Raw genomic sequence first — 22791 nt, 5'->3', positions numbered from 1 at the left:
ATTCAAAGAACATTTTAAATTAACACAGTTTGAGTCCTTCGAGGATGACCAAAGTGCTGTTTTGACGTGATATAAAAAGAAGAGTGTAAAATTTGGGGGAGAAGGGTTATAGAGATAGAAACACTGCCTTAGGAAGATATCTTGAGAAACAATTTCTCAGTTTATTTTTGTTAAAGATTTCTATGATTTTGCAGCAATCCTTTCTGACTTACTGTCATATATAATAAAGAACAAATTTCCTTAATATTAAAGTTTTTAAACAGTAATACAAAAAGGGACAAAACCTAATAGCAAAATGAATAAAGATACAAAAAGGTAGCTTTGATGTTGCTGTTAAGTGCCATCAAGTCAGTACCGACTCATAGCGCCCCTGTATACAGGGTTTCTAAGTGGCTGGTGGATTTCAACTGCTGACCTTGTGGTTAAGTAGCCCAAAGACTAAACCACTGTAGTAAAGTATATAAAGCATGGACCCTAGAGTCAGAAACTCTTGGGTTCAAGTTAGACTTCTGCCTTAATTACCTAATGTTGCTATAACAGAAATACCACAAGTGTGCATCTTTAACAACCAGAAATTTATCATCTCACAGTGTAGGAGGCTAGAAGCACAAATTCAGAGTGCTGGCTCTAGGGAAAGGCATTCTCTTTATCTGCTCTGGAGAAAGGTCACCGTCTCCTTTCAGCATCTGCAGGCCCAGTATCTTCCCCTGGATCTAGGAGCTTCACAGTGCAGGGACCTCAGATCTGAAAGATGCACTGCACTCCTGTAAGGACCAAACTGATTTTGCCTACCTAGAAACTGCTTGACTAAACTCTAGTCAGGCTCAGGAAAGCATTTTAAATAGACAAGGCCTCAGTTATTAGTTCCCTCCAGAGGCAAGGTCAATCTCCATTCTGTACATTAGCCTGAACACGTACTCTAGCTCCAAGAATATGATATATGCATAAATAGCCAGGTAGCTCAAGGCCAGAGACCAGATGTTTTCCTTTACCCTAGCCTAAGAACAAAGACCACCAGTCCTGACCAATTAAACTGTAACATCTCATAGTTTGCCAATTGTTAACCAATCCAAAGATTGTAAAGCTGAGAAACCTAAGCTGTTTGAAAATTCTATAAAAACCCTGCAGACAATGAATTCAGGGCTCTTTCCCTATTCCGAAATGTCGGATAAGGTTAGAGACCTGGCTCGAGCTTGATTAAACAACCCTTATGTATTTGCATCGGTACACGGCTCCTGGGTGGTCTTTGGGGACCCTGAATTCTGGGCATAACACTCCTAGCTCTTCTATCTTGGTGGTAGTAGATTCTCCCTTCTCTGCTAACTTCTCTTTCCTTTTATATCTCAAAACAGACTGACTCAAAATACAAATACAAACAATACTGTAGATTGCAGCCAACTTCATTAACATCATAAACGTGAGGATTTACAAACATAAAAGAATTAGATCAGATCAGAGCTGATCACACTGGATCACATTATGGGGTGGACTGCATCATATTAGATCTCATCATGGAGGTGTTATTACATCTTAACCGCTAAACCACTGAGAATACAGACCCAGACAAGATGACACAATAGCACAGCTTCTGACATTAGCTGCATGACATTCATGTTAAGATAATACCATCTCATATCTTTAATTGTAAAACAGGAATAATAAAACCTACAGTCAACAGGATTATCAAAAAACCCACAAAATGAGGCCTGAGATGGAGGCAGAGAAGACGACGTCAAGAGATGGTATGGCTGGGGACTTGGAATCAGGAGATGGAAAGGGGCTGAGGACTGTGGTTGGGGATGGGGGGTGCAGGCTTACAGGGTACACCCTTTGGTTGGGTGAGGATGAATGGACAGGATGGTAACTATGCCAATGAAATGATAGATGACAGAAAGAATGTAAAACTAATGTTCTCCCATGTAGACTATCACACAATTCACAATAAAACGTTTATTAAAAAAAAAAAAAAAACTCACAAAAAAATATATAAAGAATTCAGTACAGGGGATGGACACACATTAATCATTTAACAAATATTAGGTATGCTGTTGCAGCTGTGTGTCATAGATGAGTCAATTCTGACTCCTAGAGATTCTGATCATCTACATGACAGAGAACTACCTCAGGGTGCTTGGGCTGCAATCGTTAGGGGACCTGATGTCCAGGTCTTTTTTCCAGTGGAGTGGCTACTAGGTTCATACTGCTTTTGGTTAACAGCCAAACACTTAGCCTCTGTGCCACCAGAGCTCCTGGATATTAGCTATTATAAATATCTGAAAAGATAACAATGTACTAAACCATTTACTGATTAAAATGGATAGATTATCACACTTAAAGTTAGAAAGAAAATTAAACAAATGGTTGACTCTAAAATATGGCTTTGATAAAGTAAACAGAATAGTTGGCCATTTACAAGTTTGAAATACATTCTTATAATACATAGGGTTTTTTTTGGTAAATATATAAAGTTTCCAATTTCCTTAGTTTATATAGCTACAAACCAACCATAACTGACCTCATATTAAAATAAAATAATTTCAACTTTTAAGTAGGGAATGGTATAGGCATTAGCCACTAGGCAAGCTGTCAGCATTAATGTAGGCAAGTATCAGTTTCCTGCAACCTTTTAAAAAGTGAACATTTACCAAGATTCAAATCTCAATAGCACTTCACAACAACAAATTGAGCTTTGGAGTCCTGGTGTGGCGCCATAGGACGATCACTCAACCTTAAGGTCAGTTTGAACCGCAAGGGTGGTGGTTCAAACTCACCAGCCACTTCTCGGAAATCCTAAACAGGGTCACTATGAATCGTAACCGACTCGACAGCACTTAACAACGACATTTTGAGCTTTAGCCTTAATTCAGTTTCTACGGTCTCCTAGAAACAAAACTAAAAGTTCTAAAGAAACTATTCCCTTAAGTCATATATCCTCCAAAGAGGTAGTTCGTAAACAGTTTCAGAACATGCACTTGCCACATTTACATATTTAATATTTACACCTATTCTTGACTGGAGGTAGAATGGAGATACTTTGTGGTTTTAATAATATTTATTACAAATAATACTTATTACTCGATCCATTATAAAAAAAAAAGTACTCTACTGCAGACAGAAAAAGCAATAATCATTCCATTTTTTTCCCAGTGGAAAAAGATTTAAGACATTTTGTGTAGCTCATTGCAGGTCCTCTTTGAAAAGAAAGGCAAACAATATACCAACAGGGAAATGATAGGGAAAACAGAACAAACCACCAGGTATGACAGAGTACCCAGAGATATGCAAAAGTTTTAAAGGTGGTTTCACAATACTCAGCTGTCAAAAGTTTTGTCAGCTGGTTAAAATACATACTACTGTAGATCAACAAAAGGGAAACAGTGAGTCTGAGATCTTAGCCAAGTGGCCACTTAAGAAACTTACTATGTGAAAACTTGAGGTAGTGATTAGACCAGATAACTGCTGAGGTCTTTTAAGAGTTCTAAAAAAACTATGATTGTGATATACAAATACTATTCAAAAAGACTTAAGGGTGAAAAGTAAGCAATTGAAGCCTATCAAATTTTATGATTAACTTGAAAATATGAGGAGGCTTTCAAAAAGTTTATGGAAAAATGGAATAGAAAGATAATGGAATTTTTACATGAACTTTTTGAAGTCCGCTTAAATATCTGATCATCTAAATAGCAGAATTAAGTATTTGGGATGATTTTGCCTTAACCTTTTTTTCCTGGAAGTTCTTCTCTATTTTGAAGATACAAATTTTTGGTAAAAATGGCATCCCATCTCTCTAATTTCAGAAGCTTAATAGCCTCTTTCTCCTAAAGAAAATTATGGGCAGGAAGAATAGGACCTCTGGATTAGCTAAATTATGGTGATCATTTACGTTATGACATATACACATAAGGAGGTAAAGTACAGGCTGGAAGAGATGTTTGGTGGAGATCCTAGATGATATTTTTAAAGCCCTCTTCAAATTACAGCTTAATTCTCATAAGGAACAATAATATCTCTTTGGACAAGAGGCACAATAAGCAAAATGTGTCTATTTTCCTTTGGATATGTACCGTTCATATTAGCTTCTCTCTAAACATTTCCCTCCAAAATAAGATCAAAACTCAAACACAAACAGTATGTTTTTTCTAAGGGAGTATTTTCTAAAGAAACTGAGTAAGAATTACACAGCAGGTAAGCAACAGTAACGGTTTATCCTTACAGTTTTCTCACTGAGAATTCAAAGGAAACAAAATAGACTGTATTTTTAATTCTAAAACATGATATCAAATTATATACATTACATATTTAATCATAGAATTCTAGGACGCACTAATCTAAGGATCAATTTAGAAAAGCAACAATTGAGAGAGAGAGTGGGTCTTGTACATAAGACATAGATACACAATGAGTCAAAAGGCTACAAACCATGAGGCTAAAGACAAAGAAGACATAAAAAAATGATGTATTTGAACTGTGGTGTTGGCAAGGAATATTAAATATACCATAGACTGTCAGAGGAGTAAACAAATCAGTCTTAGGGAAAAATAAAAGCAGTTTCTGATTTCAAAACCTACTATATATAGCCAAGGTAGTAAACGGCCTATACTGGTACAATGACAGACATATAAATCAATGGAACAGAATTGACAACCCAGAAGAGTAAATCCATTCACTGGACAGCTCATAGGATCCCTGGTAGTGCAGTGAGGTCGGTGGTTCATCTACCAGCTGCTCTGTGGGAGATAGATGAGGCTATCTGCTCCTGTAAAAATTTACAGTCTCGGAAATCTTAAGGAACAGTTCTACTCTGTCATATATGGTCGCTAGGTTGCTAGGAGTTGGAATCATCTTAATGGTAGTGGGTTTCTAAGGGTTGAACAGTTCATCTTTTACAAACAGCCCAAATCCATTAAATGGGGGGAAAACAGTCTCTTTAACAAATGGTGCTGGCAAAACTGGATATCCATTTGTAGAAAAAAGAAGTAAGACTCACAAATCACACCATATGTATGAAACTAACACAAGATGGACCAAAGATTTAAATGTAAAACCTAAAACTAAAAAGATCTCAAAGGAAAGCTAGGGCCAGACTCAATCCAGTGCATTAACCCACAGTACCAAATCAGCAAACTTAGGGGCCCTAATTTAGGCATAACTATGAATCGGGCTGCGAACCTTAAAGCCAGTAGTTTGAAACTACCAGCGGCTCCACGGGAGAAAGATGAGGCGTTCTGCTCCCGTAAAGATTTACAGCCTTGGAAACCCTGTACAGGCTCACTATGGGTCGGAAACGACTCCACGGCACTTAACGACAACAGTCTACTAAACATAACCAAATATTCACAAGCAGCAGAAGATAAACTAGGTGACTGAGGCCTGCAAAAAATTAAATACTTATACACACCTCAAAAGACTTCTCTAAAAGAGTAAAAAGAGAACCTACAAACCAGGAAAAAAATTTTTTTGGCAATGACAAATCTGACAAGGGACTAATCTCTAAAATTTATAGAAAATACTAGTACCTCTACAAGGAAAAGACAAATAATCCTATTTTTAAATGGGCAAAGGACATGAACAGATACTTCACCAGTGAAGACTTTCGGGTGGCCAAGAAACATATGAAGAAATGATTGCAATTATTAGCCACTGTTGTTAAGTGCTGTTGAGTCGGTTCCAACTCATACTGACCCTGTACAGGGTTTCTGAGGTTGTAAATCCCTGCAGGAGCAAAGTCTCATGTTTCTCCCATGGCCTGGCTGGTGGGCTCGAATCACCGACCCTGTGGTTCACAATCCAGTGCTTATACTACAGAGCCACCATGCTCCCATTAGCTACTATTGTTGTTGTTATTAAGTAACGCTGAGTTGGTTCTGACCCACAGTGACCCTGTACAGGGTTTCCAAGGAGCACCTGGTGAGCTTTAACTGCCAACCAAAGCAACAATGAAATAACATCTCACCACAGCATTAACAGTGATTTAAAGAAACAAACAAAACAAACAATGCTAGTAAGGGTGTGAAGAGTCTGGAACCTTCATACACTACTAGCGGGGTATAAAATGGTGCAACTACTGTGGAAAATGGTATGGAGCTTCCTTAAAAAGTTGGAAATAGAAATATAATTTGATCTAGTTATCCCAACAGGTAGGTATACAGCCCAGAGCTATGACACGAATAAATAATGATGAATCTGAGCCATATCTCACAATATGGATGAACCTGAACGACATCATGCTGAGTGAAATAAGGTAAATATTGTAACAGACATGTATTAATCTCTGGAAAAGCAATATATACTAGAGGGATCAGCACAATACCACAAAGGAAAAGGAAGACATGGAGAGGTCAAAAGAGTTACAAATAATGAAGGTAAATGATATTACATATGTAATTCTACAATGTAAGTAATAACTAACATTAGAATCTACATGCGGATAAAAGACAGACAGGCAAGAAGACTAAATATAGACGAAAAGGACTACACTTGCAACTATATAGATTTGGCACATGATATTTCCACATACATATTTGTATGTGCTGTAAATATATCCATGTATATGACAGTTCAAACATGATACAAAGTTATGAAATGTCTTAACCATAATCAAATACCTTGAGGGAATGAGTTACTGGGTCTGGGGGCTCAGGATCATAGTCATGAGGGACATCAAGGTCAAATGGCATAACACAGTCCAAAAAGACAATGTTATATATCCTACTTAGGTGAGTAGCAACTTGGGTCTTAAAGCTTTCAAGTGGCCATCTAAAATACAACTATTGGTCTTTACCCATTTGGAGCAAAGAAGAGTGAAGAAAATCAAAGATGCATGGCAACAATCCGTCCAAAGGACTAATGTACCACTCCAACCTCAGCCTCCATGACTGAGACCAACAGAACTAGATGATGACCCGGTACCACTGCTGACTGCTATGAAAGGGATCACAATAGAAGGTCCTGGATAGTGTGTGTTTGTGTGGGGGTGGGGTGGGGTGGGATTTGGAACAAAACTCAGTATCATAAAAATGACACGGTTTACTGGTCTGATTAAGACTGGTGGGACACCCCACGACTCTGGCCCTTAGTCAGTGGTCAAGCAAGGAAGTGAATTCAGCCCTGTGGCTCAACTTTCAGCCAAACAGACAGGCCTATAAGCTGAACAATAACATCAAGAAGGCATGCACTCTTTAGAACAACCAATCATATGGGATCAAAAGGACAACATCGGCCCAGGGATAAAAAGTTCAGAAGGCAGAAAGGGATAGGAAAGTAGGATGAATGGAAATGGTGAATAGAGGAAGGAAACAGAAAGAGTGCCGTTACATTTGTGAGGATTGCAATCAATGTCACAAAACAAAATGAATATGAATTGTTGAATGCAAAACCAATTTGCTCTGTAAACTGTCACTCAAATCTCAACAAAAATTTTTTTGTTTTTTTTAAAGGTAACAAAATATATTTTAGAAACAAGGAGAGAGACATCGTCTTGCTTACTTCGGACATGTCATCATGAAAGACACATCATTAGAGAAGGATATTGTGCTTGGTAGAGTAGAGAGGGTCAGTGAAAATCCATGAAGCCCTCTATGGAATGGATTGACACAGTAAATTCAATAATGATCTCAAACATATCAAAGATCATGGAGATGGCACAGGACCAGACAACTTTTCTGTTAAGACATAAAGCCAGCATCACCTAACAACAAACACAGGCATGTCATTGTTGTTGTTAAGTGCCATGGAATCAGTTCATAGGGTTTCTGAGAGGCTGGTGGGTTTGAACTACATACCAGTGCTTATCCTACAGTGTTGCACCAGGACTCTGGGCATAGGGGCATCTATTAAAATATTCACTTGTTCTTCTCAAAAGGCTGCCCTTCCTCACCTATCATTACCACCACCCCCAGGATAGGGGAGGAACCTCTCACTGCCAGATTCTCTTGCAAGTTTGGTCACTCTTTCTCCCAGTAACATTAGTGACATTAGTGAGTTTTAATGTTATATATGGGGGTATACAAATGGAAAGAAAACTAATTTGAAAAAAATGAGGGCTGATGTAGAAATAAATTAAGAGTTAGAGATAAGGAGAGACAAAATAAACTAACATAAAAGTTCATGTGTAAGAGAGACAGCAATTGCGTATGTGAGAACCCAACGCTGTACAAGATGAGAGCGCACACAGATTAAAATGGATGGCAATCAATTCTTTGTTTGTTTCTGTTACCACATCCTTAATTATCTCCTGTATCCACTGCATGTACACACCTTAAGTACCCTCTTCACCTCTCAACTTTTAAAAATCCTTCGGAGTAAGGGCAGCTTTTACACACTACATTACCTGATTCTATACCATCTCGATGGCATCTAACAACAACAACAATCTTGGACTTCATCTAATATAGTATGTCCAAAGAAGGATTCTTAGGAAATCTCGTTATATGTGATATTACAAAAAAAAATTCTAGTCAAGCTTTTGTGATAAACAAAACTAAACAAATTACGACCTCTAAAAGTCTTTAATACACTATGTTTAGTATGTTGTGATTGTTGTGAAGCGCCGTCGAGTCAGTTCTGATCCATAGCAACCCTGTATAGGGTTTCCGAGGAGCAGCTGGTGAACTTGAACTGCCAATCTTGCAGTTCAAACGGCTTTGCAGTCTGGCTAGTATTAACCCACAATGCCACCCCAGGACTCCAGATGTTTAGTATGTAGTAGGTGTTTAATTTTAATGTAGTGTGTAACAGCGAGAATAGTTCAAAGCAATCTAAGCAAGATGATGGCTCATGGTGGTAGCAGTGGAAGTGAAGAGAATGTGTTTTTTGATAGAAATGCTATTAGGGAGAGCTGAAGAGGTAAAGGATATTGACTTTGATTAACCAGAAGTCTGAAACTGCCATCAAATGAAATCAAGAAACCTGTAAAAAAATTTTTTTTTAGAGAGAAGCTAAGGCCAGGAGATCATTTTCAGACACTTAAAAGTCTGAAACGTCCTTTTCATCTAGGTAGAAGTGTATACCCAAATACCTATTTGATTAAGGCAGGAGTCACAGAAAAAACAAATCTGGCCTTGAGCTATAAATTTGGGACTTGTTGGTATACAGAAGTGTGTGAAATTACCAATGGAGTAAATGCAGAAGAGTATGGACTAAGTCGAGCGTTGTGTCATTCTAACATAAAGATGTAGGAGAGAGGAAGATCCAGTAAGGAGGAGAACAGTCTTTTAGGAATTGGGTTTAAGAACACAAAAACCTATTATAGTCTATCCCTGTCTCTCCCTGCAATGCAAAGCACCTCTTAAAAAAATTAAGAGCAAAGAAGGGCAAGATGGGAGATAAAGGAGAAAATTACAAGAAAAAATCGACTTTTTTATAGGATACACTCTCTTAGGCCTACTGAAACTGGAGGGTGTTAAGATACTTCCTCTAATATTTCTAAGAAAGCGTATTAGAATTCTAAAGGAAGAACTGTCTAGTCCATGACAGTCACAATGCATGACGTAAAACAAAGATAAGCACAGATCTTTAGTTTACTGGAGGTTTTGAATGCTAGTTTCCTGTGGGTACTGTTAACAAATTACCACAATTTAGGTGGTTTAAAACAACAGATATTTATTTTCTCCACTTTGGAGGCTAGATGGCTGCTGGGGGCACTAGGAAAGAAATCTGTTCTTTGCCTCTACAAGCTTCTGCTGGCTGTAGTAGGGCATTCCTAGGCTTGCAGCTGCATCACTTCAGTCTCTGCCATTGTGGTCATAGTGCCTCCTCTTTTGTGCATCTTCTCTGTAATCTTCCTCTACTGTTCTCCTAAGGACACTTGTTGGCAGTTCAAACACACCAGTTGCTGTTGGAAACCCTATACACAGTTACTGTAAGTGAGAACTGACTCAGTGGCACTTAACAACAAGAACACCCAAAGAAGCACTGGTGGTACCGTAGCTTAACGTTGGGCTGTAGTAATTAGAAAGGTCAGCATTTTGAACCCACCAGTTGTTCTATAAAGATTTACATACTCAGATGTCCTGTGGAGCAATCTACCCTGACTTAAAGGGTCACTATTAGTTGGAAAGAGAGTGAGTTTGGTTTCTGGGTTTTAAAATCATCTAAGATGATCTCTTCATCTCAGAATCCTTTATGTCGTTTTTCCATATAAGGTAACATTCGTGGGTTCTGGGATTAGCACATGAACACATCTTTTTGGAAGCTATCATTTAACCACTACAACATGGTTTTAGAAGTTTTTGTTAAGTACACCCCAAGTGCTATGTTTATTCAAAAAAACCAAAGGACATTTAATGTTCATAATAAAATGATTCCCCTTCCTGTATTTTTGTTTTTGATGAAAGGGTATGGCTATAAAAGGTGACATCTACTTGATTTAGATATTATAACCAGAAGTCTCTCAGCTGCTTATCAGTAGCCACTACCACTCCTCATTTAGATGAAAGAATTACAGTTATGTACCTGAGATGACAGACTTTTCTAAATGGTTATTTTACTTTTTCCACTTATCCATTCACATATACTTACCAAGTCTCACTTCCCTTTTCTAAACAACCTTATTCCTGGTGTGGTACTGTTGGATAAGCATTGCACTACTAACTGCAAGGTCAGCAGTTCAAGTCCACCAGTCACTCTTGGAAACCCTATATAGGGTCACTATGAGCGGAACTGACTTGATAGCACACAACAACAGAAGGCCGAGTTATTCAAATAAACAACAACTGAAGGTTATTATTAGTTTGTTGTTGCTGTTGTTGTTAAGTACTGTTGAGTCGATTCCAACTCATAGAGACCCTGTATAGAGTTTCCGAGTAGTGGCTGGTGAGTCTGAACCACCAACCTTTAAGTTCAAACTAACCTTGTGGTCCACTTCTTAATCCTACAGTGCCACACCAGAACTCCTAGATTAGATCAGGAACCATTAGATCAGGGTTTTCAAGGAGCAAGTGGTGAGTATGAACTACCAACCTTGTGGTTTGCAGTCCAGTGCTTATCCAGAGCGACACACCAGGATAAAATTTGGTGCTTTAATCAACCTCGTCAACTCTCCAGATAAATAAGACTTCTTGCTGTTAAGTGCTGTAGAGTCGGTTCCGACTCATAGCAATGCTGTATGGGGTTTCCAAGGAGCAGCTAGTGGGCTTGAATTGTCGACCATGTGGTTTGCATTCCAGTGCTGATCTTACAACGCCACGCCACACCAGGAGTCTGATAAATAGAATAAAGGTTTAAAATTTGGTACTTAAATCAACCTAGTCAACTCTCCTGAATCTGTATGTTACAAAAGCATCTTACATTGATTTATTCACTGTAGCTGATCCCATTGTGGAAGGTAACAGGGCACACCACATGCAGCTGTCTCACAAGGACTCCTCTCTTTTTTTAAAAACAACAACCTTTTATTGTGAATTGAGCAATGGCCTAGTTTTACATTCAACAAATCATTGCAATGCTAACAATTCCCTCCATTAGCCAACAGTATTTACCTCTGTTACCTCTTGAATCTATACTGAGCTTTGTTATGACAAGTTGCTAATATTAACAAGTCTCTCTATTTTAACAGTCTGGGTCCTTCAAGGAGCCCTGGTGGCGCAGTGATTTGATCAGCAAGGTCAGCGAATCAAACCCACCAGTTGTTCCTCGGAGAAAGAGAAAACCGCTTCAATAAAGATTCATAGTCTCAGAAACTCTTAAATTCTCCTCTGTTCCCTAGGGGCACTATGAGTGGGAATCCATTTGATGGCAGTGGACTGGGAATGAGTGTGAGTACTTAAGAGTATGAGAAAAACAAATTAACCCGAATCCAATCAAACAGGTGACAGAACAGTCTTAGATTATTTTAGACATAAAGAGATTCATTTTTGACATGTTGTAAAACAGAGGAAATCAGCTCTCCGAACTTTCAACTCAGTAATTCTAGTCCCGTGGCATATGTACTTTGGTATTTAGTCCCAAAAGACATGTCAATCATCAAAAGGCTTCCAAAAATACAAAGAAAAGAATTTTTGTGGAAACGAACATGAAATTTCTAGAGGTTATTATATCCATATATCACGCAAAAAACCTATAGCAAAGTTGTCCACTTGAAATGTAGACTGAGTTGTATTGACCTCTAAGTGTGAGATACACACTGGAGTTCAAACATTAGGAATAAAAGAATGTCAAGTCACTCATTACTGCATGTTGAAATGATAATATTTTGGGTATGTTGGATTAAATAAGATGCATTATTAAAATTAATTATACCTTTTTCTTTCTAAATGTAACAACTAGAAAATCTTAAATGACATATGTGGATCACACACATTTGTATTGGAAAGCATTGCTGTAGAGAAAGTCATCACAGAAATATCTTACATATTGGTGGTGGTAGTTGTGTGCTGTGGAGTCAGTTCTGACTCATAGTGACCTTGCATAGGGTTTCCGAGGCTGCAATTCTTTATGGGAGCAGAAAGCCTTATCTTTCTCTGTTTTGAACTGCTGACCTTGAGTTTAGCAGCCCAACTCTCAACCACTTTGCTATGGGAGCTCCTTATCCTATATCTAGGGATTATAGATAACGTATTCAGTTAACAAATGCTTATTCAACACTTATTATTGGCAGGCTCCATGCTAAGTGCTAAGAACTTATAAGAGAATGGTCCCTGTCATCATACAGCTTATTTTATTTCCTGTACTTACTTTTATTGGCATCCTGGTGTGGCACTGTGGGTTAATGCACCAGACTGCAAAGCCATTTGAACTGCACGGTCGGCGGTTCAAGCTCACCAGCTGCTCTTTGGAAACCCTATACAGGGTCGCTATGGGTCAGAACTAACTCTTAACAACTTACTTTCATTGCACATTTCACATATATTACCTCACCTGTGATAATGCATAAAAATAATTTAGAACAATATTTTATTATTTTGAGGACAATATGCCAAAACAGGTAGTGCTCAACTTATGACATATATGAGTGATGACATATTTGGATTGTGACAGACCACATATTTTGACCATCTGTTTTTGTTTTTTGTATATATTGTTGTTAAGTGTCATCAAGTCAGTTTGTACATCTTACTGCTAATAGTACACACTATATACAATGTTGTAGCATGTAATTTGCAGATGTTGTCATTCTCAGATGCTCACTTGCATATGTCCAAAGATCAGATTTATAAAGATATTGGCAATAAACCCATCCCTCTGCCATGGAGTCGATTCTCACTCATAGCCACTCTGTATGGGGTTTCCAAGGCTATAAATCTTTACAGGAGCAGATAGTTTCACCTTTCTCTAGTGAAGCGGCTGGTGGGTTTGAACTGCTAACAAACACCTACCCCACAGCACCCCCAGGGCTCCTTACTGATGGAAATAATAATGAAAACTTAAAAAAAAAAGGTATTTTGATTTACTAGGGAGTCATCAAAATGGAACCCCATATTTTTAAGTCAGTGACTACTGATTGACTTAGTAATCCAAACAAAATTTATATATTGTACTATATAAATATTTATCCTGAAGTCTAATACTTTAACATTCCCAGTAGCTTCTCTTGGTTTCCTGTCCCTTACCCTCCTTATGGCATACCTCTACCAGAGTCTCTCTTCAACTGGCAACCAAACTACTATTCACATTACAGAAGGGCTAATTATACTCTCAGGGCTCTCCACAGGCTGAAAATGGTAAGTAGACATAATCTTAAGAGGCCAACTCCAGTTTACTTGGACCCAAGACATAATTTTGAAATTACTTTAGGGCTTAAGTAAACTAGGGTAAAGATTTCCAAGACGTATTTTACTTCATAACTCAATGCTCAAACTTATTTGCAAACTAATCCAATTTCATTTTAGTTTGTGCTACTGCTGAATCTTCCAAATAACAAAACTTTCTCCAAGGAAGACTTGTAAAACAAATCAACAAATAGCAGTACTCTAGTAAATTATTTTAAAAATACAATATTAAGTAAAATGAGTAAAATACATAATTATGTTAAGGCAAATGGCACCGCTTTCCAAAGAATGTTACAATAAAAAAATAATTCTTTGGGTTTTATAGAGAATTACAAAGAAAGCAAAAAATTTTTTTGGAAAGGTGTCAATTTTTCACACCTTGACACAGAAAGTATCACTGACATATAACAGTTACTGAGAAACAAATGAAGTACCTAAATTTAAATACCCAAAATGATCTATTTACCTGTTGGACTTAAAGTCTACAACCATCAGAAATACAGATGCTTAGCAAAGGAATATCATCTTTCAGTCTTTATCTGTACAGGTATGGTTGTGCATATGTGCTCTTCCCTTATTATGCATTTTCTGTCATCTAACAAAGAACTGACATTTTATAACCTAAGGTGGGGGAAAGGCCAAAGAAAAATGAAAATTAATTTATGACTGGAGAAGAAAATAGCCTAACTATAGAAACTTTAGCTATTCTTCATAAGTAATCAGATTAACATTTTGCTGAGTAGGAATCAAGCCAAAGCCTTTAAGCGAAAGTACTTCCCATATACGATCATGGGTCCTTTCACACAATCATTAAATTACTACTTTGCTTTGATGTTCTGGTTTGCTAAATACTATGCAATACACAGTCAAATATATATTTAGAAATGCAACTTTACTTTGGCTTTCAGCCTAAGATGACTAATTTTTCTCTTGGCCTCCAAGTGATAAAAGAGCTAAAATTTAAGTCTGTAGGAAACTAGCCTACATTTGACAAGAGTCCCTTATTAGTAGCATCAGAAAAATAGCCATTCTCTAAGAATTCCTATATTGTTGCTGTTGTGCCATGGAGTTGGTTCCAAACCATAATGACCCTGTACAGTTTTAGAGGAGCAGCTGGTGAGTTTGAACCACTGACCTTGTAGCAGTTTAAACTGACATTGTGGTTCATCCTACAGCACCACACCAGAACTCTAGAATTCTTTTATTGTTATCCGAGAATTCCTGTATTGTTGTTAAGGGCCATCAAATTGGTTCCACCTCACAGCGACCCTGTATGAGGTTTCTGAGGAGCATCAGGTGGGCTTGAACTGCTGACCTTGTGATTCCCAGTTTGGTGCTTATCCTACAGCACCGCACCAGTACTCCTATATAGCCTTGGGGGAGGAGAGGTGGTTGTGTGCCATTAGGTGGTTGGTTCCAACTCATAGTGACCCCTATATAAGGTTTCTAAAGCTGTAAATCTTTCTAGTAGGAGACAGCCACATCTTTCTCCTTCAGAGTGACTGGCAGACTCAAATTGCTGACCTTGTGGTTAGTAGTCCATTTTGTAATCCACTAAGCTACAAAGGTTCCTTCTATATATTCTTGTTGCTGCTGTTGTTAAGTCGGTTCCGACTCACAGCGACCCTATATAGGGTTTCTGAGACGGCTGGTGAGTTTGAACCACTGACCTTGGTTCAAACTGACCCTGCGGTTCAGTGCTTATCCTACAGCGCCATAACATGACTCTGTATAGAACTCCATATATCATTCAGTGCTGTAGAGTTGGTTCCGATTCACAGCATCCCTGTATAAGCGTTTCTGAGAAGCAGCAGCTAGTGAGTTTGAACCTCCAACTTTGCGATTTCAAGCCAACCTTGAGGTCTAGCGCATTATCCTGTACTGCCAAGAAGAAACATGCACCCTTAATACAGAAGAAACATAAACAGGTAACTCAGATGGAAATGCAACAAACTTTTCCTCCATTTTACTCTGTGTCCAACACGTGACTAGGATATTATTACAAGTATCTTTTCTACTTTCTCCCTCTTGAAAAATGCTCAATACTCAGTGCCTACCAGTTAAAAAATAGGGGCATGCAGACAATTAGAAATCAAAGTAATTCTGAGAAAATTTTAAGTGTTTAGTATAAAAACAAGAACCTGCCATAATACATGCATCACTTTATTGTTAAAAAAGAAATCTTGCCTCAATAACTCAGATCTAGTTCCATATAGTAATGACAACAGTGTTTTCAATATGATCCCTTGAAGTGCCCCAAGTGTGTTACAGACACAACTACGAAAGTATTACTTTATAGTATCACCCATGTTCAATTTTGAAAACCAATGTCCACTAAGATGCTGCAGTACCATCTTTCAAATAACATGATTTCATTGGGCACAAAAATTTCCACAACTCTAAAATTAAAAAAAAAAAAGTGAACACTGAGTAGATGAGAGTCTCCTGATAAATTGAGGCATTCCCTCAAGTGAAACAATAATATTTCAATTACCTACTATTTGGAGACTAAACTGGGTTGTGTTTTAATGCTCAGTAATGTTGTAGTTTTAAAAGTTAATCTTACTGGTTTCCTTCTGCAAGCAAAGATATTGAAAAAAATACACTACTATTACCTACCAATGTAATTTTTCTCTCAGAAAGACACCTTTTGGCAACACTAAAAAAATCTCTCCATTAATACATGAAATTGAAACTTTAGCAGTAGTAGTAATAATAATAATAATAAACCGTTAAGAGGCTGAATATTGAACTACCAAACTAAAAGGTCTTTTTTTTTTTTTGGGGGGGGGGGTAACGGATAATAGAAAAGGAAGGAGAAAAAGAAGGAGCCCTGGCAGCAGTGGTTAAAGGGCTCTACTGTTAATCAAAAAGTCAGTGGTCTGAACCCATCTGCCACTCCCTGGGAGAAAGCAGCTGCAGTCTGCTTACATGAAGACTGACAGCTTTGGTAACTATGGAGCAGCTCTACTCTGTCCTGTGGAGTCTCTAGGAGTTGGAATCGACTAGATGACAGTGGAGTTTTAAGGGGTGTTGGTACAAAATTTGGCTTGCTAAGTCCCAAGACAATTTGAAATCCTTATCATAAAATTGCATGTAGCAAGGAAGGGGCACTGAATGGAAGCATCATCGCCATTTTCTAAATAGAGACCTCTTTTACATTTTAATTCAGTTCAGACAGTTGGCATTAGAGAAGCATGAACAGGCAAATGTAGAAATGGCTTGATTTAAAAACAGAAGTGGCAAGCTGTACAGTAAGAAAGATCGCTGGTTAAAGGCAAAACTGAAAATAAAACTTTGGAATACCATCAGACTTTTGTAACCGAAGAGTCAAGAAATCTAGGTTAAATAAGGAAAATAAAACTAAAGCAAAACAAAACCGGAAAAAATGAAACGGCAGCCGTGTATTTACGGATAAGTAAAATGGAACGATCACAAAGATTTTAAAGGAGGCAAACAGGTTGGTTTCTGTCTCCACTGTTTACCATTTAAAACTAGCACTTCAGCCAGCTCAGCTCGTCCGTTTGAATTATCACAGCGCCACTTAAACGCTGTCCTTTCCAACGTCAACCTAACAACATTTGTAGTAGTAAATATTAACCAAAATAAAACATCGTTCCTATATTTTTATCTTCAAGGACCAACGGGGTCAAAAAGGAGCTTTCTTTCTCCCTTGCAAAGCCATAACCATTCTCTCCCCTTTTATTTACTGCCCTTGTCATGGGGCTGATGAACCCTAAACTCTTTTTCTTCCCATTATTGGAAACGGAAAAAAAGAGTAACGAATGAGTAGAATCCACATGAAAACCAGGAAATTAAAAGTAGTGGCATTACTTGCTGGGCGAGAGCTAAGACTATCCTAAAGGTTTAGCATGAGAGGGCCAGCTCCGGAAGACCCCCCACACCCCGGCTAGACATTTTTCGCGGTTATAATGTGTATTTGCGCAGGGGGCGGTAGTTCTCCGGGGCTACCCTCCCCAGGCACACACTCCCCTTCGCTGGCGCCCCAGCCAACAGAGGGTGGGGGGCGAGGCCCGGAAACCGGTCCCGTTAGAGCCTATTTCACCCACCAGGAATGCGCTCCGCCCCCGCCGCCCTCAGCTTTCGCCGGCTTCGGGGGAGAGCCGCCTCGTCCGTCACAATACGACCGAGTCGGCCGCCGGTTCCGCAGGCTTCCCAGGCCAAGAACGCAGGGCTCGGGGCGGATCCCACACTCGGCCGGAGCCAAGCGGCAGACCCGGAACCAGCTCGAGGCCTGACCCCTGCCCGGGGAGGGGGCGCTTTCCCACGGGACTTCCGAATCCATTTCCGTCCCGGGGAGGGGCGCCAGGGCGGTGGCCGGCTAGAGCACCTCGGGTTGGAAACGGGAGCTGTCCCGGCCCTCCGATCCCGGGCGTAATGTCCTCCCGCGTCCGCCAATACCTTCAACTCCTCAGAGCGACGCGGGAGGAGGGCTGCGGGCGATCAGGCCCATCTCCCAGTAGCGGCTGCAGAAGCCGGAGGAAGTTCCTCGGGCCCGCGAAGGCGTCTCTCAGCTGGGGCGGGGGCAACGGAGGAGACAGGCTTGGATCGCCGCTTTTCCGAACTCCTCCTCCGCAGTTCTGGCTCGACTGCTGCTCTCGGAAACCAGCTCTGCAACTGCCATTCTCCCCAGTTTCTGCCCCCCACCCCCCGTTTTCTCCGCCTCCTCCTCCCACTCCTTCCTCCCGCCCCCGCCGCGCCCCGCCCCGCCCCGCCCCACCCCGTCCGGGCGACCCGCCCGCGTGCCTTGCGTCATGGCGTCACGCCCACTGGGCCTGCCGCGGGCGGTCCTGGGACATGGTAGTTCCCTCGCGCTTGTCTTCCCGCGCCGTCTCCCAGCGGCTTCGAACTCGGGTTCCTTCGCGCAGGGCTCTTCGCCTCGATCGGGCAGGACGGAGTGTCTTCCCACGCTCCTCTTCGTAAAAGGAGATACCTGTGTTTGGGACCGTGGGTCTTGGCATTTCACAAGGCATTCTTCATTCCTTTGAGATCTCACTGTTCACCTGCCTCACGGACAGCCCCGGGATGATGGCAGCAAATTCCTGCCACTCTGCGAGGATAAGCTTTTCCCGGGAGAGGGGCGCCACCCTTTCGAGCACTGTCCAGCACGTCTGCAGCTGGCTCTTTTCGTCTTTCTTAGAGACACTTAGCCACAGTGGCACCCTGTGCGAGGCTTCAGAAAATACCTTCCACTCATTTTACTGTTCGATTAAAAAAATTTTTTCCAGAAAATGAGTTTATTCTAGAATTCATATTTTCAGTCCTTGTTAAGTGCTGCGGAAGTCGAGTTGGTTCCGGCTCATAGCGACCTTGTACAAGGTTTGCAAGAATCTGCAAATGCTTTGGTACAAATTCTTAATTGAATAAACAAGTCTAGCCCAGGCCTGATCCATTTCCTTGCAGTTCAATTCCCTTCAAGATTTAGTCACTGTTCCTTGGGATGCTGAGAAACAGAATGTGATAGATGCTGGACAGAATGTCCATTTCCCATCTGTTACGAAACTAAATATATCACCCTTTAATCCTTGTTGTAATGTGTCTAATTTAAATTAGAAATGAACCGAGTAGTTATGGTCTTTTAGACTGTATTTGGTATCTTTGGCAACCCAGTAAATGTTTACCAATTAGAAAACTAAGCAAGAGAAGCACTTTAGGTCTAAGTAGCTCTGGTAGCGTAGTGGTTACAAAATCGGGCTGCTAATTTCACGGTCAACAGTTCGGGAGAAAGATGAGGCTTTCTGCTTCCGTAAAGATTTACAGCTTCGGAAACCCTGTACAGGGTCACTATGAGTCGGAACCAACTCCATGGCACATAACAACATCTGTAACCACACATCTTAAAGGAAGGAGTGATGGGTATGTTTGTTTTCATTTATAGGAAGATTTTAAGCTGTTATATGTTGTTAAATGCCATCAAGTCGGTTTCAACTCATAGTGACCCTGTACAGGATTTCCAAACCGGAGCAGAAAACCTCATCTTTCACCTGCTGAGCGTCTGGTGGGCTCAAACTGCTGAGTTTTCGGTTAGAAATCCTGTGCTTATCCTACAGAGCCACCACGCTGTTATATATAGTGGTAGTGGTTATGTGCCATGGAGTTGGTTCCAACTCATAGCGACCCTGTATAGGGTTTCCAAGGTTGTAAATCTTGACGGAAGCAGAAAGTCTCATCTTTCTCCTGCAGAACGGCTGGTAGTTTCTATCTGCTGACCTTGAGGTTAGCAGCCCAACTAGTAACCACTATGCTACCAGAGCTCCTATAAATGTTTAAATGCTACTCTAAGTATGCCAGAGATTTAATCTCAGGGCTACTTTTATCCTAGCAGGCATATGAAAATAGTTAAGTGAAATGGATTTATGGAAGAGTCCTGGTGTGGCGCTGTTGGGTTAATGCCCTAGACTGCAAAGTTGCTTTGAACCGCAAGGTCAATGATTCAAGCTCACCAGCTGCTCCTCGGAAACCCTATACAGGATCACTATGGGTCACAACCCACTCAACGGCACTTAAAAACAAAATTCATAATATACTAATCCTTTAAAAAAAAAATCAGCATTTCAGGACAGACTTGGAAGGGAGTTTTGAATAAGAGGGTTAATCATTAATTTCCAGGGATGGCCTTTTCCTGCATTACTTGTCTTCCTGAAAATTAGAGGACTTTCTTCACTGTTTTTAAATGCTGTCAAGTCAGTTCAGACTCATGGCATCCTTGTATAGGGTTTCTGAGGCTGTAAATATTTGTGGGAGCAGAAAGCCTATCTTTCTCTCACTGAGAGGTTGGTGGGCTCAAGTGTTTTGCACTCCAGCGCTTATCTTTCAGAGTTAAGAAGAAAAGACCTATTCAGCATCTCTGCTCAAATTTCCATAAGTACCTCAAACTCTGCCTGTCCCAAATAGAATTCATTATCTTTTCCTTAAAGCTTGCTTCTTGCATTCATCTAGGCACAGCCAAGATTCTAGGATTCTTTGTAGGCATCCTCCTTTCTGTTCCTTCCATCTCATAATTAACCATCAAGTTCTGTTTATTATAGCTATTAAAATAGCTCTCAACTCAGGCATCTCTTCTGTATCCCTTCTCAGTGGTCTCAATCTTGCTGAAAAGTTCGAATCCCCTGGGGAATGTTCAAATATCCTGATGCCCAGGTGCACCTACTGACTAAATCAGACTCTCTAAGCACCCAGAACTTTGCAAAAACTCTCCAGGGGATTCCAATGTGCAGCCAATGTTGAAAACCACTTCCAGGGCCTCATTTCTCACTGGAGTGCTACACAAGTAATAATTGTTCCCAGGTGCTTTAATTTTTGGCAGCCTTCTTTATTTCTCTACCCTCTTCTAATTTATTCAGCATTGATTCAATAAATAATCCTTTAATGCCTACTATGTGTGAGGAGCCCTGGTGTCACAGTAGGTTAAGCATTTGGGCTGCTAACTGAAAGGTCAGCGATTGAAATCCACCAGCCTCTCTTAGGGAGACAGACATATTAGTCTGCTTCAGTAAAGATTTACAGCCCTGGAAACCCTAGGTAACAGTTCCATTCTGTCACTATGAGTTGTGTAGGGTCGCTATGAGTCAGAAGCAATTCAACAGCTCTGTTGTGTTTTTACTATGTGTGGTGTGCTGAAAAGACAGCAATGAAAGAAAGTGCCCAGGCATCTATGTGCTCTCACAGAGTTTAAAGTCTAGGTATGATTGGTGAACAGAAAAAGAGAAATAAAAGGAAAGAAATTTACCAGACTAATAGATATAATAGAGTCCTGGTGTAGTGTTGTGGGTTAATGTGCCAGACTGCAAAGCTGTTTGAACTGCAAGGTTGGAGGTTCAAGCTCACCATCTGCTCCTCGGAAACCCTATACAGGGTCGCTATGGGTCGGAACCGACTCGATGGCACTTAACAACAACAACAACAATAGATATAATAGAAACCAAGAAGGTTTTTATTTTAGTTTGATCTCTCAAACTAAAGTCAACTCTTTTGGTATCTGAACTGGGTCCTACATGACAAGAAAAGAGCAGACAAGAGAAGAGATGGGAAAGGCAAAAGCAGGTGTAAAGATCCTAGAAGGAAAAAAACTTGTCAGATTCAAGGCAGTTAGAGACAGAATGGAGCATCGTGAGCATGACATGTGTACAGAGCGGTAGAACGGGGTCAGACCTGTTAGGTCATTATAAGGAAAATTCGAAATGCTCATTATGATGTGTAATGTGACATAACAAAATTCTTAAACCAAAATATGATACCTGATTTATCTTTGCAAAGGTTTGCTCTGGCTGTGGACCTCTCAGATTGTGACAGAGCAAGGGTGGAATCAAGGAAACATTTAGGAGGCTATTGCAAAAGTCCGGGGAAGAAATCATCGTTTTTTGGACTATTGTGGAAAATGTGGAAACAGAAGTGGATGTCTTTGTATGGGGTGGGGGGAGGGCTTCAAAAACTTAGTGGAAAGATAGAATAAAAAGCTAATGGAATTTTCCCATGAAAGTTTGAAGTCCCCTCATATTTACTTGTTTTAGAGGTAGAATTGATAGGACTTGCTGATGATGTAAAAGTGGGAAACGAGAGAAAGAGAAAGTGAAAGTTACAATAATAAAACCTCAAACCAAACCCACTGCCGGAAAGTCAGTTCTGACTCACAGTGATCTTACAGGACAGAATAAAACCGCCCCATGCGTTTCCCAGGCTGTAAAAGGAGCTCTGGTAGCGTAGTGGTTACGAATCAGGCTGCGAACCTTAAGATCAGCGGTTCGAAACTACCAGCCGCTCCGCGGGAGAAAGATGAGGCTTTCTACTCCTGTAAAGATTTACACCCTCGGAAACCCTGTACAGGGTCGCTATGGGTCGGAACCGACTCGATGGCACATAACAACAACAACAACAACAAGCTTTACCAAAGCAGACTGCCACATCTTTTTTCCTTAGAGCAGCTGGCAGGTTTAAACCACTGACCTTTCAGTTAGCAGCCCTGTGCCACCAGGGTTCCTTGTGACAATCATAGATGACACCCTGTATTGAGTATTTGCTATAAACCAAGCACTGTTTGAAGTATTTTACAAGTATTGAGGTACTT

At 40.1% G+C, this 22791-nt stretch overlaps 1 protein-coding gene across 1 annotated transcript in view; it reads right to left on the bottom strand.

Annotated features, from left to right (window-relative positions):
- RNF19A (ring finger protein 19A, RBR E3 ubiquitin protein ligase) overlaps positions 1-18212 on the bottom strand; it is a 58362-nt gene extending 40150 nt beyond the window's left edge. The window contains exon 1 of the mRNA XM_006859180.1: positions 18129-18212. The gene's annotated coding sequence lies outside the window, so the exon portion shown is untranslated. The remainder of the gene's footprint in view (positions 1-18128) is intronic.
- Positions 18213-22791: the final 4579 nt, after the last annotated feature.

This window comes from Chrysochloris asiatica, unplaced genomic scaffold, assembly GCF_000296735.1.
Source record: "Chrysochloris asiatica unplaced genomic scaffold, ChrAsi1.0 scaffold00031, whole genome shotgun sequence".
NCBI classification, from domain to species: domain Eukaryota; kingdom Metazoa; phylum Chordata; class Mammalia; order Afrosoricida; family Chrysochloridae; genus Chrysochloris; species Chrysochloris asiatica.
The sequence above is the reverse complement of the archived record's forward strand: the minus strand, read 5'-3'. Positions and strand labels throughout refer to the sequence as shown.